General features: G+C 48.4%; 1 protein-coding gene across 3 annotated transcripts in view; it reads left to right on the forward strand.

Moving 5' to 3' along the window:
- The window catches only part of FLAD1 (flavin adenine dinucleotide synthetase 1), a 166,104-nt gene that overhangs the window by 28,935 nt on the left and 116,586 nt on the right, over positions 1-20,583 (forward strand). The window lies entirely within an intron of this gene.

Below are 20,583 nucleotides of genomic sequence, written 5' to 3' on the forward strand. Positions count from 1 at the left end.
CTACAACTTGACTTACAAGTGCAGCAGAAAGGACTCGTCTGTGGCTTAACATACTTTGCGTGGACTAACCATAAATCATGGGACATTTATCATGCAGTAACTTCTTTCAAGCTTTGAATTACGAATGTGCTGTCTACAACTTCACTCGCAAGTGCCGCAGAAGTGATTTGTCTCTACACGCACAGATCAATTACTGTATCTCAGAATGGTTTGAAGTGAAAGAGTCTCTAAAGAAACCCTAATATAGCAGGCAACATGACAAAACTAGGGTGTGCATCTCAGCAGGAGTGTGAACTAGTGGAGTGGTAACATTTTTCATTTTGAACTTAAAAGTAATGTTCAGCGCAGATTATATGTATATGTCAGGGGACCTCAACACTGATTGTTGGATCGCGGCACACAGGAATTTAAGTTGAATATTATGCCTCCGCCTTTGTAAGCATTTTATTTGGAAAGCAAATCCTGAAATACTAAATGCAGTAACTGGCATTTTATTCAGAATCCAAGTGTAGGATGTCCCTCTGAGATTAGAGACATGATTTCCAATGACAGGAGTTCCTGGATTAATCTCAAAGGTGGCATTGCTTTGATTAACATTGTTTTAGGGATGGCTTTAATGCGTGTTTGGTTTGTTTTCAAAACTTTTGAATGCCTTTACTGCAGCTGAGGACATGAACTGTATTCCAGTCCAGTTTTTACATGTGCCACTAAGATGCATGGAGGGACTGTGGAACATAATGCCGTTGTTTAATCACAGGAATAGCGCACAGAGACACTGGCTGTAAGTTAGTTTCAGGTGAACTCATATAGAGTTTTAATTTTGTTGCTATTGACAATGTGAAGCTATAACAATGGTCTAATACTTCACTACTGAATTGTTCTATGTGTGTCCCGACGTGGTTAGTATTTTACTCCTTAGAAAAGTGATATTTTTTATGTCCGTGATTGTTAATGTTTAAATAGAGCCCCAATATGGCACACTTTTGGTTGATAAAGACAGTCTTACTGCCAATACGCGTCTCTTTGGTGTTCCAGTGCCCGAGGTGACCTGACTCAATAAACCGGTCTAATGCCCCTGACTTCGAGTGCCAGATCCCTTTCTTGTAATGAAATTTGGGGAGGACTTTTGGATATTTCCAACGCTGACACTGCTTCCAGAGCACCACCAGCGATTTGGCAGCATTCTGCCACCTTTTTTCTTTGTGTGTGTGTGTATGTGTATGTATATATATAAATATAATATAGCATAATGACTAGTTTATGTGAGCAATAGAAAAGATTTATGCTTATATTCAGAAGGAGTCCGTAACCATCTATCCAAGCAAAGTGGGCGTTTATTAGGAATTTTTGTAATAAATAAATATGTATGTGTGTGTATGTATGTGTATACGTGTGTGTGTGTGTGTGTGTACATATGTATGTATGTGTGTGTGTATATATATATATATATATCTGACATTAACATGTGAGAAGCGTCAGTGTGTTTGGCCACCTTTTGAAAAAGTTCAGGGTAGAACGAAACGCGTCAGGATTGCCATGCTGAGACACCATGAATAAATTAAAAATAAGCAACAAGTAACGCTACGAGTGCGGCTCACCATCTTCTTTTCTGGGGGAACATGGAAAATACTAAATTTGGTTGGTCCCACCGACGAGCGACGCACCATGTGAGAAGCGTCGGTGTGTTTGGCCACCTTTGAAAAAGTTCTGGGTAGAACGAAACGCGTCAGGATTGCCATGCTGAGACACCATGAATAAATTAAAAATAAGCAACAAGTAACGCTACGAGTGCGGCTCACCATCTTCTTTTCTGGGGGAACATGGAAAATACTAAATTTGGTTGGTCCCACCAACGAGCGACGCACCATGTGAGAAGCGTCGGTGTGTTTGGCCACCTTTGAAAAAGTTCTGGGTAGAACGAAACGCGTCAGGATTGCCATGCTGAGACACCATGAATAAATTAAAAATAAGAAACAAGTAACGCTACGAGTGCGGCTCACCAGCTTCTTTTCTGGGGGAACATGGAAAATACTACATTTGGTTGGTCCCACCGACGAGCGACGCACCACCACAAGAGCGCCATCATTGCCCGCCTTGGACTTCTGTTTGGGGCTTGTGAAAACGTTACAGGGCAATGCGGTGCAGCCGGGGACTGGCCCTGGTATTGGATCCCACGAAGCCTTGAAAACGGAACTGCCTAGGGGGTAGCACATTACTGTGGGGAATAACATAGGCCAGAAGTGTGGGTGTCACAGCAAAGAAAAAAACATCACCCACTGGAGGGTATGATCTACGCACCGGGAGTGGAACCACATGTCCCATAATGCACCTATAAAAGTATCCACTGGAGGATGTGAAAAGCAAAGCGGACATTAACATGTGAGAAGCGTCGGTGTGTTTGGTGTTTGGCAACCTTTGAAAAAAATCTGGGTAGAACGAAACGCGTCAGGATTGCCATGCTGAGACACCACGAATAAATTAAAAACAAGCAAGAAGTAACGCTACGAGTGCGGCTCACCTTCTTCTTTTCTGGGGGAACATGGAAAATATATATCTCAAAACACCAGTCTTTGTTTTCCTTTACGAAAGAGGCAGCCAGGGCACACATTTCATCAAGTGTGTAACCTTTAATTTAAGGTACCAAGAAGTTGTACTTTGAAACGCATCAGATTTTCTTTCTTTTGCCTTAAATTAAAGGTTACATGCTTGATTAAATTTATGCCCTGGTTGTCTTTCGTAAAGAAAATAAAGACTGGTGTTTGATTTAGGGCTTGCCACCCCGTCAGAGCAGCCGTCGCAAGCAGGCGAAGGAATCCGCAGCAGGCGGGATAATATATATAACCTCTTTCACCGCTTTTCTTAATGTAAGTTACTATCAAATACCACGAATGTTAGGGAAACATCATTTACTACGAAGGAATTACCCCGCATAACGTTTACCACGCGTCACTCACCACGAAAAGGTCTTTTCCACGCGTATGCCTTCAACGTCCGTCTTTACCACGCGAGTGGTATTCCTTCGTGTCGTTCTGCCTGTACGATCTGCGTGGGCTTGGGGGGGGGGGTTTAGGGGCTGGGGGGGGCTAGGGGGGAGTTGGGGGGGCTAGGGGGGGTTGGGAGGGGTCTCCCCCCCCCAAAAAAAACAAGCGGATAACAATAAATAAATAAGAAAACTTAAAAAAAACGCTCTACAATGCCTCACCAACAAGGAGACGTGTACGTCATAATTGAAGTCCTTTCACAGTTTTGATAGACGTGTTTTGACGCTTGTTTCCGTGGTCGGTGGAAGAAAGGGCTGATGGGGAAAGACGTACAGGGGTCAGATAAGAATCTAAACTTTATTAATTAAGGTATAATTTAAGCGGATTATGAAAAAAATAAAATGTAAGGGAATCTGTTGTTTTTAATTGTTAAAAACATCGATCTTTTCCTTCGAACTGCATGTAGCCTATCAGCATCGTTATGTAAATTTAAATGAGACGTGAGATGTTTCGTAACGTTAATTTTGCGGAGTAAAAACATGCGTTGTCAAATGCTGCGTGGTGAAGACACATGCGAACTAAAGTTCGCGTGGTAATGCCATGCGTGGAACTTGTCTTCGTGGAAAAATCATATATTCGAATGTTATAGCCATTTATAAAGCGCTCAGCTACTCAGAAGAGTGTCCTGGCGCTGGCAGAGGGGGAATAGAGTCGCAAAAGGGTTTCTAGTTGTTAAGAAGGTGGGTTTTGAGCTTCTTAGGCAAGTAACTTGGGCAAGAGGTTAATTACAGAGGTGAAAATCACATTGGAGTAGTATGTTAACCAATGTGAAACAAATAAGCATTACATTTCATACCAGAACAAAGGAATCTCTTTCGACCAGTCTAAAAATAAGAAGGGTCTATTTGTGAATCAGCAGTTTAATCCAGGGTATTCCAAGTTTTCAAATGTCTAAAGAATGTTTTGACCTTCAATGTCACTGATAATTGTAAAGATGGCAAGGCCTACAGTCAGCCTGAAACCTCAGTTGAAGTCAGACTCTATTGTGATTCTGCCCTAATCCCTCTACACCACAGCAATAGCTCAAATGATGTAGCCAGAGCACCATCACCTCTTGACTTCTTACATCCGTCTCCTGATAGGTGGACATTTTGAGACCTGGTGTATCTTTCCTCCTGTGTGGTGGTTATTAACATACTTCAAACTATTTTACTGTAGTCAGCTGGACACTTGTTATTGAGGTTTAAAAGGCATCATCACTATATTGCGTAGGTATGATCTAAAATACTAGGTAAAAAATGATGTGAGGCTAAGGAAGGAAAGTCTTTGTTAGTATAAAAAACATTTGGGGTTCGCCCTTCTGTTGCATGTGTCATGGGATTGCAAGAAGTATGACCGTCTTTCAGTGTATGTACCTACTGATTTGTCCAGAAAAAAACGCTTTGTTTGTTGTTCGGTGGATAATGAGAACTGATGTTTTATCTTCGAGCTATATAAAACCACACTGCGAAAGAAGTCCCTGGTCCTGATCGACTTCAGTACAGGTGATTCAGAGAAGCCCGATGACGAGGACACCAACCATTGTCTCAACCAGTGTGATATTTGACAATGGCGCCAAGATTGAGTGTTCCCAATTGCAGATTCAGTACATGGAGAACTAAAGGATTTTTAATTCCTATTGTGTAGTGTAAAAAGGAGTCTGCGGGGGACGGGGACTCACCTCTTACGACCGGGAGTCTTCCACACTTTACCCCGGAGCTGCAGGGGTTAACCACAGGCCCTCCCTCCTCTCTACAGGAAGATGTGGGGAAAGAAGACAACATGACCCAATAAGAACACAATGACATTCCGGATGAGGCGGGACTAGCCCCTTTTTGGGAGTGGAAGCTGAAGGAGACGAGGAGCACGAACCCAAATGACGCCGCGGAGTTGGAGGAGAAGGATCTACGGGCCGAGAAGAAGCTCCAAAGGATGACAAAGGAAGAAGACGCTGACTGGGAGGACGTGGAGTGCTGGTCGGAGGACTGGTGGACGCCCCCGGAGGTTGCTGGAAGGCCGCCGTAACTCCGGAGAGTTACGGCAGACGCTGTGAGTGTCTGTGGGAGGAAGGGAGGGGAGGGGAGAGGCACAGGTAGCCTTAGCCTGGGGCACAGTATTGTGTTGTAATTAGCGAATCCCTTTCCTTGCACGTTCGTACTCCTGAGCACCCCGCCCAAAAACCCTTGCCCACAGCGTACTTCCCCCTCTAAACTGGATTTTGTTAAAAACCTTTGAGACCGCATCTGATCCCACCTACAAGCGGCTCACTTAGGAATAGGAAACCCTTCGATGTTTTGATACACTCCGGGTGTGGTGAAGGTTATACACTTTTTAACCCTTTCAATGCGGGTGACGGAACCATTCCGTCATCAGTCACGGTTGAGCTGTGCTGATGACGGAATGGTTCAGTCACGACCACACCCAGTTAAGGAATATTCAGCACAGTGCTGAAATTCCTGCAGCACGGATGTGGTTAAACCCTAAACAGTCCACTGACCGCCCTTTCCTTTTCCTTTGAGCCTGAGCCTTCCGGGACGGCGGACTCTATACCAGAACCCAGACCTCAGAAGAAGGAAGCAACAACAGGACCAGACATCTACCTGAACATCCATACCGTCACCTGACCAACCACTATACTCATCATCCATCCTACTCTCTATACTGTATACTCAATAAATCTCACAATTCAACCCCCAATCCGGCCTCCTAGTTTCCATTTCCGCCCATCCCTCCGACATGTAGTTTTTTGTCCGTTTGGGTGATTGCATTCTCTATGCAGTCATTCACGAACCACCAGTAACAAGACTATCATTATGCCATATTGGCATCGTTTTGTGTACTAAAGGATTAACAGTAGTTTATGATGTGCTTTGTTGCAAACAGATAAACTGGCCCTGATCACTAGGTTGCCTTTTGTGTGTGGTAGTGACCACGTCTGTTTAGAGCAGACAACACTCCCAACCATATGCAACCATTTATGTTGCATGTCGTTGATGCCATGGTTTTTGGGGAAGGTATGTCAGTCGGGTTTAGTAGTAGGTCAAATCGGATGATTCCATTTGCAGTGATGCCAGACCACGTGACTCATTATGGGCACATAATATGCATGTTTTCAGTCTGTCTCTCCTTCCTCCCCATATACAAGATTAGATATCCACATTTATCTGTGTCGGTAGATGTCTAGGGTCAATAATGGGAGAATGCCAAGTGCATAGTTATAACAAGGTGCAAAGTTCACCTTGACTGTTTGAATTTTGCTCCATATGGAAGGGTTGAGATGAGACCACCTTACAAAGTCACTCCGATTCTCGTAGCAAAGGGGTGCGGATTACATTGACCATTGGTTCCAAACCCCTTGTAAACTGCATGTCTAAGTGCTGAAGCCATTAGGAACCAACATCATATAGTAACACAGGGGCTGCATTAGTAGTAATTGATGCCAATTCATGAATGACCCAGCGCCTCTCCGCCTGCTTCGCTCTACATCAGCTTGCAAGAATTGGTTTCCCTCACGAGGATCGTTTCTGTTTTGACAACCTTGTTTGTCCTAAATCAGCCGATGTTCATCTACTTGCCTGGACTTCGGGCTTAAACTTCTCATCCAGTTTTTCTGCTCTGGCCTGCAAATTCGTTTTGCACTCCACGTGGACCATAATCAGCCCTACGTTGCCCCACCAGTTTGATACTCCTGCAGATATCACCTGGATAGCCTTCTTTCCTTCGCCCTTCGACGTGGACCATTCTTTTACTATTCAGCACTATTACAAATTCAAGTAATCTTGTCCTGATGACCTGAAATCAGACCGGTCGAAATGCCGTTGACCACCCAGCGTTACCTCTGGCTTCAATGTGGTCAATTTAAATAATTTAAAGTGGAATACTTACCTTGTATATACTTTGTTTTTGTTATTGACCACAGATTTTGTTGTATTTTTGCTCCGTTCTCGCAGTTTTTTCACTTCCTTGTGTCACTGCGCCATTCACGGTCATAAGCACATTCAGTGCACAACCCACATATGGTTACTTATACATACAATGTACTATAGTGCTGTTATAACTATTGCAAATAAGAACCTTTTGTCTTCTATGATTTATTTGGGTCTCCCTTTTTTCCATCTCTCCTTTTGATTAATTATTTTTGTTTAAATTGCCTTGTGAATGATTACCAGATGAGACATTGTCTTTTGTATGCATACTCTACCCGGATCTCTACTGGGCTAACGGGAGAACTCCTGTTCCTTTGTGTCCTGTATGCCAATGACAAACTGTTATTCGACCACACCGCAGTGGGGCTGCAACGATGTTTGGAGGCCCTTATGCTATACTGTCAGGACAGTAAACTAGCTGTCAACCATTCAAAAACAAAAATCATGGTATGTGGTGTCAGAAATAATAACTACATGACATCCAAATTTCCCATGAACACTGCAGTCCTGGAGCAAGTATCAAGCTCAAAGTGCCTGGGGCATCCACTTCAACAAGCGTGCACACACTTAACATAGGCTTCCACTTTAAAAGATATCTCCTTGTCCACGACTATAAACGTAAAATTCTGGCAAAAAAGATGCGCCGTCCAGATCTCACAGGCATTTGTAAAGTGATTGATGCCAACGGCCCCCACAACGCTAAGGATGCCTGGCCTCCACCTTGGGGGTGCCCAGGAGTGGACGCCTCACAGGGAAAGCCAGGATGGGTTCCACAGCGGTATTCGTACAAGCGCCTTGAGACCCTTGCGGGTGAGTAGTGCCCTATACAAGTATCAATTAAAGTTCATCCCAACCTATGGTTCCCTGGTATTTAAAGCCCAAATCGACTCCTGGCTAAATAAGGTGCAAAATAGATGCTACAGAAATCTATTTTCTCTCCCTGTTGCCACCCCGTCATCTCAAATACAATTGAATTCAGACTAAGCGAACAATCAATCATGCTGACAGCTTGTTTTATTGGGATACTGTTCCAAGCTTAAGGCTGCTCCCAAAGGATCCCTAAAAGAACTAATATTACTTGGCATTCAGGAAAAGCAACTTCAATAGGAACCTTGTGTAAAAACAGCAACTGAGCTTTAGGGATCCCAAAGCAAATTTGAACAAAATCTCTGCCCGAAGCGGACGCCCAAAATGCGAGCCAAAAAAGCAAAAATAAAATCAAGGGAAGAAGACCTTCAAGAGCTAAACCCTAAGGTCCACACGCATCTCTGTGCAAAGTTCTGCCAAGATCAGCGAAAAGCGTTATACCGATCTAGCCCTATGAAACTGGTGCTCGAAAAAAATCTTATGGGGATGTGATGTGGACTAATTAGCCTCAAAGCATATAAATTTGTGCGCTTAAAAGGTTTTTCCGATCAGCATTGTCGATTGTGTACTTTTAAGCAGGATTCTGTGACGCACATTTTCTCTTTTTCCCGGTTTAACAATGGTAAGGAGCTATTAGTTAAAGCCAATATTTTGGCGTCTGGGTATCACTCAATGTAATAAAGCAGTTATTACTTGCTTGAGTGACTCAGATGTTCAGCTTTCAGCCAGGTGCATGAAATTTCGCAGGGAATCCCTTAAGTTGATGAATTCATGCACTACGGACGGTTCAAAGGCAGCTGCTAACAGGTCCCTAAGTTAAAATACAGCTGTCGCTCCATCCCTACTGAGCACTCTCTCCTAGGCCTACGGCTGTTTTTTTTGTGAATGATGTTAACAATTTATGCTTCTCCGGTAGAAATCTTCCCAAATTAAGTAAATCCAGCTGGCTGGAATAACTGTAAAGGTGTAAGTCTCTCTTGGACATTTTTTTGACCTGATGGTCACAAATATGATTTGACTAATTGTGACCTTGCTTGATTTTACATAGTTGTAATTGCTTTGGCGTTTTAGGATGTATTGTTTCTGATAGATACATCTGCCGTGTGGATTCCTCACCTTGTGAATATCCCCTTGCGTCAGCAACATTCGGAAATTCTTTTTGTAGCTTCGCGCCGACGTGGATCCGGACGTCACAGAGGCACGGCACCGCTCGCGACACCGCTGACGTCACCGACGCCTATAACAGGCCCACGCCGGCGCGATGACATCAGTTCCCTTTTTTCCGTGTCGTCGACGCTAACGGTTTTCAGGGATCGTACTGTAGCTTTTCAGTAACTTTGTTACTATTATCCTGTTATTGTGTCTATCTTTACATTCTTCGAAATGTTGTCGAAGAAAACTGGATTTAAGGCTTGCGGCAAATGTGGCAAGACTATGTCTATCACCGATCCTCATGAATGCTGTGTTTGGTGTTTAAGTTCCGACCATGACGTCGAGGACTGTCCTTGCTGCAAGAAGATGACTTCGAAGGCGTTAAGAGAAAGAGAGACGAAACTCCTCATGGCAAAACTTAAAGATAAGAAAGTTAAGAAGTCTTCGAAGTCGTCGATCGAGGTCGAGGTCTCGTTCGAGGTCACGCTCGGAGTCGTCTTCGGCTCACGCTTCGAAGTCTTCGAGGAAGAAGCATAAGAAGAGGAGCCATGAGTCACGTCATCACTCCGGAAAGGACTCTAGTTCAAGACCGAAGTCCCAGGTCAAACTTCTGAGTAAGGAAGTGGAGGTTTCGGAGTCGGAACATAATTCTGTTGGTGAGGCTTCACATCCGGATTCAAACAAATCTCAGAAGCAGGTCCAATCTCCGGTTCCATCCAATCCTTCTGGTCAGGAGGATGAAGGTGAGGAGCAGGGGGCTGGTGAGGTCGAAGTTCCGGTGCCTGCGGGTTCGTCGACCCCGGTTCCTGGACTCGGTGAAGAGGTCGACGTCGTTTCGACTCCGCCTCCTCAGGAACGACCCAGAGACCAATATCCTGAATTTCCAACTCCAGGTCAGGATCCTTCTCAGTTCCTGAACGCTATGTTTGGTGTATATTCCAGGGCAATGTTCCCGTCTGGTGCACCTGTTGGTCCCACGGGTCCGATGGCCTTCAACTTGGGTGTTCCCCAGGATTACGCCCCTGCGCCCTTCATGCCTTTTATGCCGGCTATACCACCGCATTGGCATTTTCCGACATCACCGGTGTCGTCGACGCCGAAGCGCACGACGCCGACTCCGTCGACGCCGGTCTCATCGACGCCGATGCCTACGACTCCGAGGCAGGATTCTGCCCGACCTCGTATTGAAAAACCTCGTCCGACTTCGGGTTCGACGCCGGCACCGACCGCGTCTGAGTCGATTCCGAATCCTTTGACTTCTGCTGTGAAGGAAAGATCTCGGAGAAAGGCCCAGAGATTTCTGGAAGAGGAAAGATATCAGTATTCAGATACTGAAGAAGGGGAGTTACAGGATTCTGAGGATCCTTTTGAAGACTTGTGTGAGGTCAGTGGGCTTGAACTGTCGCCTGAGTGGGAATTGGCTTCAGTGTTAAATGTACCATCGAAGGATGTGGTGCCTTATCACACCGTTATTAAAAAAGCAGCGAGTTTGTTGAATATTACTCTGCCCACTGCTGATTATAAACCTAATATTTTAACTGAGGTTCTTCATTCACCCTCGTCAGTAATTGAACCTGTGTTACCCTTCAACGAGGCCTTATCTGAGCCCATCTATGAGGTTTGGAAGAAACCTTTAACTGCTCCTGCAGTTTCTAGAACAGTTGCGAGGAGATACAGAGTTGCACCTGAGGACCCTGCGTTTTTATCAATTCATCCCTTGCCTGAGAGTTTGGTGGTGCAGACTGCCTGCTCAAAGAAATCTGCTGGTGCTTTTCCACAGGTTCCTGGGGATAAAGAATCCAGAAAGCAAGATCAGAGTGCCAGGAAGGTTTTCTCTTCAGCCAGTATGGCGTTAAAGTCAACCAACGCAACGTGTCTGATGGGGAGGTATATCCATGCCTTGATGGATTCTGACAAGCAGCTGATTCCGAAAATTCCTGAGGATGACAGGAAGGATTTTTAGGAAGTGATATCAGACACTCAAGCAGCTGCGAGACAGGTGATTCAGAGTGGTCTGGACACTGCTGATTCGGTGGCAAGGGTCATGGGCTCCTCCGTGGCCACCAGGAGGGCTGCCTGGCTTAAATCATCGGAGTTCTCTGCGGACGTCCAGTCTGCTTTGTTGGACTTGCCTTTTGATGGCTCAGGATTATTTGGCAAGAAGGCTGATGCTGCTTTGGAACGTTTTAAGGACAGTAGGGCCACTGCAAAATCTTTGGGTCTTCAGTCCAGAGGTACTACTGGTAGACGCTTCAGGAGGTTTGGAAGGTCTTCCTTTCGCTCTTACAGACCATCCCAGCAGCAGCCTCAACAGCAGCAGAATACGCTGTACAAGTCATACAGGGGCAGGCAAAGATCCCGCCCTAGAGGTCGTCCATCCTCCTCCTCCTCCTCCTCTCCTTCCCAACCCCCGGCCAACGCAGCAAAGCAGCCAGTGGCGGCTGGTGACATTTGAAAGTGGTGAGACGTAAAAATTCTGGATGAGTGGCTGGTGGTGAGTAAGCTTAGCGGGCGCGCCTCAGTGTCATAAAGAGGGTTAGTTCAGGGGAGTTCTCACCATGGGAATTTTATTTAAAAAAGAGTGGGCAAACAGTGCATTCTCAAGCAAATTTGAGAAAGCAAGAAGGTTACTGAAGCATTTTTAGGTCTCGCCTGTTGCCGATGCGCATGCGCATCGAGCAAAGCGAGACTATTGCGAGTTATCCACACTTTATCTGCACTGCAAGGAATCGTGGCGATTCCTTGCAGTGCCCGTGAGTTTTAAGGTCAATGCGCATGCGCATTAAGCTTATGCGCATGCGCATTGACCTTAAAAGTCACGGGCGCGTGCACGTCCGTCTTTGTTTACCCCTCCGCCCCCTCCCGCCGTGTCGCATTTCTCCTCCCCCTCCCCTCTCTTCCTTCCGTCGTGTCGCACCTCTCCCCTCTCCGCCCCCTCCCCTGCCCGCCCCCTCCCGCCGTGTCGCATTTCTCCTCCCCCTCCCCTCTCTTCCTTCCGTCCTGCCGTGTCGCACCTCGCCTGCACGTTTTCGGCAAGGAACTTTGCCAGCGCTTGTTGTCTGTGCAGTGCCTCAAGATGCAAATGTGTGACGCTGTCTCACCATATGAAGGGTGCTGCTGATGGGCACCTAGTCTGAAGCGTTAGGATTTTAACAATTCACCCTTGCCGCATTAAACTACCTGCTGCCACCCGCTTTTCAGCGCCGCCTGACGGAATCGGCTGCCTCAGGGCGCGCATACACGAGAGATGCCAGTACAGCTGCTGCCTAGCGTGACCTATGTATTTGCACAACTACATAACTCTACGCTGTCTCACCATATGAAGGGTGCTGCTGATGGGCACCTAGTCTGAAGCGTTAGGATTTTAACAATTCACCCTTGCCGCATTAAACTACCTGCTGCCACCCGCTTTTCAGCGCCGCCTGACGGAATCGGCTGCCTCAGGGCGCGCATACACGAGAGATGCCAGTACAGCTGCTGCCTAGCGTGACCTATGTATTTGCACAACTACATAACTCTAAAATGTAAGATGCCTATGGGGGTGGCGCTCTACTTCATCAATTCTGCTATCCGCATTGCAAAGCGTATGTGTGCACATCACCTGCCCGTCTTTAGGGTAAAAAGGGTCAAGAGTGTTCGTACCTCAGTCCCTGTCAGCCACTGCGTCCTCGCCGACACTGTCACCCTTTCTCTCCACGCCGGCACTGTCACCCTTCCCCGTCCACGCCTGTCCGGTCAGCCTCCCCCTTCACGCCTGGTCCCAAGTCTGCTCCTGAATGTGGCACAGTGCATGCGCTCGCGCCCGGCCGGGACCAGGGGGCTGCGGCCACCTACCTGCCTCTGCGAAGGTGATGATCTCCGAGGTCTGCTCCAGCAGCTCGCTCCTCTCCGCCCGGCGCCCGACGTCGTCCTCTATCTCCACATAGCCGTCCTGGCCCACCTTGCCCACGTGCAGCTTCTTGATGGCGTTGAGCAGGGCCGCCTTGGGCACGGGCTGGGTGATGTTGGGCCGGCTCCGCATGTGCAGCATGCTCAGGATGTGCTTCTTGACAGCCTCCACCATGTCCGCCTGTGAGGAGGGAGCCGCCTTCTCCAGCCTGCCCAGGGCGCAGGACGGGCAGTCGGTGACCGAGCCCTGCCCCTCAGTCCCCGGGGTGGGGGAAGCCCTCGTCGCAATCCAGCAGAGCCCCAGCAGCAATCCTCTCAGCAGAAGCACGCGCAGCATCCTGGCAGCAGCCTGTGGTGAACCTCTGGCTAAAAAGTGCCTCGCTTTTTGGTGTAACTCCTCGCCCCACAAACACGCACAGGTTTCTCGTTTTCCTTCCTCACTCTCACTCACTCACCCTCACTCACCCTCAACCCCTCCCCCTCCCCCTCAACCCCTCACCCTCACCCTCACTCACCCTCACTCACCCTCAACCCCTCACTCACCCTCAACGCCTCACTCACCCTCAACCCCTCACTCACCCTCAACCCCTCACTCACCCTCACTCTCACTCACCGTCAACCCCTCACCCTCACTCACCCTCACTCACCCTCAACCCCTCACCCTCACTCACTCACCCTCAACCCCTCACCCTCAACCCCTCACTCACCCTCACTCTCACTCAGCCTCAACTACTCCCCCTCACCCTCACTCACCCAAAACCCCTCACTCACCCTCACCCCCACTCACCCTCAACACCTCACTCACCCTCACTCACCCTCAACACCTCACCCTCAACCCCTCACCCTCACTAACCCTCACTCACCCTCACTCACCCTCACCCTCACTCACACTCACCCTCACCCTCACACAGTGCTCACAGCCACCAGTCAGCCTCCGTCCTCGGTGCCTCCACACCATTGTTGCTGCGTAGCAGGATCGGTACAGCGCTGCCACCTCACCTCTCAATGCTGTAGGTCAGGGCGCAAGGTGCGTGTCCCAGCGGCCACTCCAGCATTCAGCACCTCCTCGCCTCACCGCCTCGGTCTGCCTCTCACCTTCGCCGGCATCAGGCCTCCGCCCGCATCCCATAACTGCCATCTTGGGAGCGTAGTGCACCACAGGAAGGTTAAGGCGATCTCGCCCTCCAGACTCCTCCCCCAGGACTGCCGCCTCCGCAGTTTTCCGCTGTGAGTCTGCACGCCGAATCGCCTCCCAGCCGCTCACAAACAGAGTGCACATCTCCCGTTGCCGCAGCCGGTGGAAGTCTCCCCCTCAGTGCGCTGCCGTCATTTTAGATGCGCAGCGCCCAGCGCTCAATCGGGTGATTTTGCTGCACTTACACCCTTGTAACAGCACCAATGCGCCCCAGCAGCAGTCCAGCTCATGCACCAGGATTTCCGCAACCAGTTTTGCAGTAAGGGGCCACCTTAGAATCGCCAACCCCTCACCCTCAACCCCTCACCCTCACTCACTCACCCTCAACCCCTCACCCTCAAACCCTCACTCACCCACCCTCAACCCCTCACCCTCACTCACTCACCCTCAACCCCTCACTCTCACTCACTCACCCTCACTCACCCTCAACCCCTCCCCCTCGACCCCTCCCCCTCAACCCCTCACCCTCACCCACCCTCACTCACCCTCAACCCCTCACTCACCCTCAACCCCTCACCCTCAACCCCTCACTCACCCTCACTCATCCTCACTCACCCTCAACCCCTCACCCTCACCCTCACTCACCCTCAACCCCTCACCCTCACTCACTCACCCTCAACCCCTCACTCACCCTCACTCTCACTCAGCCTCAACTACTCCCCCTCACCCTCACTCACCCAAAACCCCTCACTCACCCTCACCCTCACTCACCCTCAACACCTCACTCACCCTCACTCACCCTCACTCACCCTCAACACCTCACCCCCTCACCCTCACTCACCCTCACTCACCCTCACTCACCCTCACCCTCACTCACACTCACCCTCACTCACACTCACCCTCACTCACACTCACCCTCACCCTCACACAGTGCAATAGTTCTCAGACCATTTCAGTTAGAGCTTTTAGAAATGTTTATGGCTTTTTTTATTTGTAATACTTTAGCATTGGCTACAGGAAACAAAAATGCTAAACATTTACAAAAAAAACCCATAAACAATTCTAAAAGCACTAACTCTAATGGTGCGAGACCTATTGCATTTCCAATGCTTGTTGAAAGTGTAGTTATGCAGTGGTGTCATTTTGTGAATGTGACATGAAGTACCACAAAATCCATCTTATGCTGCATAATTGGCAGATTTGAACAATAAACGAATTTGTTTCTAGCTCAAACGGTTCAAAAGTAACGAAAAACCAATGGACTCGGATGAGGATGATGGGTTGGAGTGAGGGTGGTTGGCTGTGGGGTGGGGTCTTTCAGGAGGGATTGGGGGAGGTGATGTTTCCTTTACGCCCTACGTTAATTCCAGGATGAAAATGGCGTTGTCTTATTCCAGGTGTACTCTCGCATCTATCTAGCAATGTACATAGTCAATGATCGCACTGTGATTTCCCGATGTTCGATTGTTCTTTTAGTTAGTTCCAAAAAATAGAAAATGAGAACCTCATCTACCCTGTATGGAACATTTGCTTCTGTCCTTCATTACTTCTTCCGGCGACCCTTACTGTTATGACTTCTTCAACATTTGCACTGTATGTACTTAAGGCTGTCGTTCCGATGTGGCACTCAAGATTAGCGGCCGGCCCTTCGGGGTTGTAGGCGACATGCTGTGTAAAGATGTGAAGGTATAATAAAGGTTTAAAAAAAAAAAAAAAAAAAAAAGTAACGAAAAATATGGCAGAATGTGTTTGTTCTTTTGAAAGGGGAAAGCCCGTCTCAAATTTTGACTTGTCATCTTTCAGCTGCTTATTACTGTATGTGGGTGGTGGTAAACTGGTACTAATAAAGTGAAAGCTTTCCCCAGGCAGTTACCATATGTAAAGACCCCGAGTTCAGACACACTGCACTTCAAAAATTAAATAAACACTGCCTGCTTTCCTGCACTGGGCAGATAAAACCAGTGACACTAACACCTCTCACAGGGCCATGATCCTGCTATCCACCTGCACCCCTTCACCCCCACTCTTGTGATATGTGTAAACCATATGTACACTACTCCATGATATGGCTACTGGGCCAGGCAGAGAGCGGCCCAGCCCCACGGCGGTTATGGAACACTGTGGGACAGTGGCAGCATGCCTGGCCTGTCGGCTGGTGTACATGGGTGGGTGCCATTAAACTATATCAAACACCAGCTCCATTGTGCGCCTGCCAAAATGTATGCATTACCTGCGACAATAAAAGCCAGGCCACAAGCCTCGGGTAATCCTTGCAAACACCCACTTTAAACATCACACAACACAACACAACACCACAGGAGCTGACCCCTCTCTCATCTTGTTCACAGACCCTTTGGGCAGTTTTAGCCACGGAGTGTGTCATGATCATCACTTGAAGAATTCACCAATAAGCACACACTGCTGGGCCCAGAAAAAGCGTCATTGTTTTGCTCTGAATGGGGGTTGTTTAAAAAGTGACACAGTTGGGAAAAACAATTAGCAAAGCTATCAGAATTGTGACGGTCGATATATTCCCCCAGCAACAGATCTTGTAGTACAATTAACCATAACATGCTAGGCACACTGCGGCACTCTCCTCTGGGGGGCATTAATCAGCACAGTGGCACAGGCGCACCTTTTAAAGACCGTGAGATTAAATGACCCACAGCAAATGTCAGGGGTGCCCGAGCTATTTTACACCACAACATTGTGTTATCCCGAGTCCCGACAATCTTATTACTGAAATCTACTGGGCTTCCACGGTCGTAATTTACTGCTGGCAGGGGTTGTTGCGAAGGGTGCAGGTGCTCAGAGATTACTGACGTCTGGTGGCCAGCCGGGAAAAAAAAAAGAGACGAATGTGATTTGAAATTCAATTTGCATTTTTTACACCTATAGGGCTTAGATGAAGAGACTGTTGGTCTACGCAGTGAAACAAGTACGTGTAAAGACATTTTCCACATATTTTGCTCCCGATTCTGATGTGATCGGCATCAGGGAGACATGGGAGGGTAACGGGTCTAACTTACTTGCATAAACCGTATTCGAGCAGGAGGGCACTTAAATAGAGTTACAATGGGTAACACTATGCCAGAGCCAACATACTACCCGAGTTGGCATTCAAGACCACTTAAAAGGGACGTATCCATTCGTTTTTGACATGGGTGTATAGGTTTTTAGTTTGCTTCACTGAAGGCATAACACTACCCAAATTGGCGTTCAAGACCATTTGAGAAGGAACGCTTAATACGGGCCGGATCCATACGTGTTTGACATGGGCGTACAACGTGCAGATGTTCTCGCCTACTATATAATATGCAGTTTTAACTTCCTACTTAATATGATGTAAATGCCTGGAACATTTTGAAGTTTTCCCGCATTTCATCAGTTTAATTGAATAGGGCAAATCATGTCCCTAGACGAGCTGCAGAGAATGCCAAATGCAGTCCTCCAAAGGCTCCTACCCGTTTCTCGCAAGATAAAGTTGGGTCTCCGAAAATGTCACGGTTTTTATGATTTGAAAAGAAGACGTGTTATTTTTTATTGTGTGCAATCAATATCGCAGCAATAGTACATTATATTTTGGCTGCTTACTTATGACCTTTTTTCCATGAACCATTTTTTATATGGACGGATCTGCCGCGGGAAAGAATATCGACCGTCGCCGGACCCAGATTATGCAAAGGCTAGAAGAGCCGCTGTGCTGCCACTGCCATGTTCGAAACATAAACAACTGAATGTGTTAACTAAAATATAAAAACTTACGTTTTCTCATACTGTTCAGACCGCCGTCCGTCAGCGCCGCATCCTGGGACCTTCGACCTTGGGCTTGGCGCCTTCACTGGAGCGGAAACAGTTACCCCGCCCTCCGTCCTCAGCCAATCCTGGTGCTGGAGCAGCACCAGGATTGACACAGGGCATGGTTGCTTTCTGCCCGGCTGCCCATTAGGAGAGCGAGGTTTCGCTCTTCTAATGGGCATGCGAGCAGGCACAAGTGCGCATGCGTGGGCAAGGCTGAAAAATGTGCCTCCGTCCCCACTCAGGCGCACCTGTGTGCTGCTGCGTGCCCCAGACAATGCCTTATGCCTGTCAGTCAGCATGAATCAGGACCGCCCACCCCCTTCAGACTCTGAAGGGGGTGGGCGGTCCTGATTCATGCTGACTGACAGGCATTGTCCCTCGGCGTTTTGATCTTAAGTAAACTGAGAGTTTACTTAAGTTCAGAGCAGTAAGCCGAGGGAGCTGCTGGTGCGGGCGGGGGGGCAACGCCCCAACGCCCCTAATGGACGCACCGCCACTGAAAGCAGCCCTAGATCCACCATTCCGGATCATGTTGGCCCAGTGGGGGGTCGGCTTACTCATTTTCTACAAGATTGGGAATTAATAACATCGGATCTTTGGGTTCTCAATCTTGTAGAGAATGGGTATGCACTTCCTTTCCAGGAATTCCCTCCCAATTACCCTCCTTTCCAGGGTTATTGTTCGGAGGACCACCTGCTTCGCCTGCAGGAAGAAGTCCTGGCTCTGTTCCAAAAAGGTACAATAGAGGTGGTTCCAGAGCAGGAAAGGGGTCAGGGGTGCTACTCCCGGTATTTCCTGATCCCCAAGAAAGATGGCAGGCTTCGGCCAATCCTGGATCTCAGGATCTTGAACCTTTACCTGAAACAGGAGAAGTTCAAGATGCTCACTCTTGCGCAGGTTCTTCAAGCGCTGCTGGAAGAAGACTGGATGGTGTCGATCGACTTGCAGGATGCGTATTTTCATATTCCCATCTTGAAGTCGCACAGAAAGTATCTCCGTTTTACGGTTGGGTCACAACACTACCAGTTTGTGGTCCTTCTGTTTGGTCTTACTACTGCGCCTCGAGTCTTCACCAAGGTGATGGCAGTGGTGGCGGCTCATCTCAGGAGATCGGGGATACATGTGTTTCCGTATCTAGACGACTGGCTGATCAAAGCGGAGTCGCCGGAGAAGGTGCTCCATCATCTGCAAGAGACAACTCAGTTGTTGCACAGGTTGGGTTTTTCGATAAATGTACCCAAGTCTCACCTGGTGCCCTCACAGCGCAACCTGTTCATAGGTGCGGTACTGGACACTACTGTGTGTCGTGCATTCCCTCCCCCTCAAAGGATTCGCGACATACAAGAGATGATTCCTTTGTTTTACAATGGAGCGGTCGTTCCAGTCCTGAAGGTCCTTCGCCTGCTCGGTCTGATGGCTTCATGCATTCTGTTGGTCAACCATGCACGCTGGCATATGAGAGCGCTCCTGTGGTGCCTCCGCAGGCAGTGGTATCAGCACAAAGGGGATCTCAGGGAGTCGGTGAAGATCTCCAGAGAAACTGCAGCGGATTTGTCTTGGTGGAGCGTGGAAGGCAATCTGTCTCAAGGGAAGCCTTTTCAGATTCCTCCATCGGTTGCCACAGTTATATCGGATGCGTCCACTCTCGGGTGGGGTGCTCATCTGGGGGACCTGGAGGTCAAAGGACTTTGGTCTCCAGAGGAAAGGTTGCTTCATATCAACCTTCTAGAGTTGCGGGCGATACGTCTGGCGCTCAAGGCCTTCCTCCCTTCCCTTCGCGGGCGGTCAGTTCAGGTCCTGACGGACAACACGACCGCGATGTGGTACATCAACAAGCAGGGAGGAGTAGGGTCGCAGTGTCTCTGCAGAGAGGCTCTGCGTCTCTGGTCCTGGGTTCAGGACCATCAGATTTGTCTGATGGCAAATCATCTGGCCGGGGTTCAGAACGTTCGTGCAGACAGTCTCAGTCGGCAGTTCTCTGCCGATCACGAGTGGAGGCTCCATCCAGAGGTAGTTCTCGACATCTTTCGGATGTGGGGGACTCCTCGGGTGGACCTGTTCGCCACTTACGAGAATGCTCACTGCCTGTCATTCTGCAGTCTCCAGTATCCGATGCAAGGAGCCTTGGGGGATGCGTTTCAGTTGAGTTGGAGGTCGCAACTCCTTTACGCGTTTCCTCCCATACCTTTGATTCCTCGGGTTCTAGGAAGATTCGCCAAGACCGGGCCCGAGTCATATTGGTCGCCCCGGATTGGCCAAGAAGGGTGTGGTACTCGGACCTTCTCCACCTCTCCTCTCACCCGCCGCTCCGTCTCCCTCTCAGGGCAGATCTCCTCTCAGATGGAGGGGCAGGTTCTACACCCCCACCTCCAGACATTACACCTTCATGCCTGGAGATTGAACGGGGCAACCTGATTTCTTTTTCTCTCCCTCACGATGTGGTGGATGTCATTTTATCAGCCAGGCGTGACTCCACTAAGTCCATCTATTCTTATAGGTGGTCTAAGTTTGTTGTTTGGTGCAGGGAGAAGTCCATAGACCCTTTGAGGGTCCATTTATCTGATGTTCTCTAGTTTGCCCTTTCTCTGGCTCAGCAGGGGCTTGCTGTTGCCAGGGTGAAGGGTTATCTGTCAGCGCTGTCGGCGTTTATATGTTTGCCTGACCAGCCTTCTCTGTTTAAATCTCCTATAGTTTTAAGGTTTTTGAAGGGCCTCATTAATAAGTTTCATCCTATCCCTTTTATTGTGCCTCAGTGGGATTTGAATCTAGTTTTGACATTTTTAATGGGTGCTCC

This window comes from Lissotriton vulgaris, chromosome 12 (assembly GCF_964263255.1).
Source record: "Lissotriton vulgaris chromosome 12, aLisVul1.2, whole genome shotgun sequence".
Classification (NCBI taxonomy): Eukaryota; Metazoa; Chordata; class Amphibia; order Caudata; family Salamandridae; genus Lissotriton; species Lissotriton vulgaris.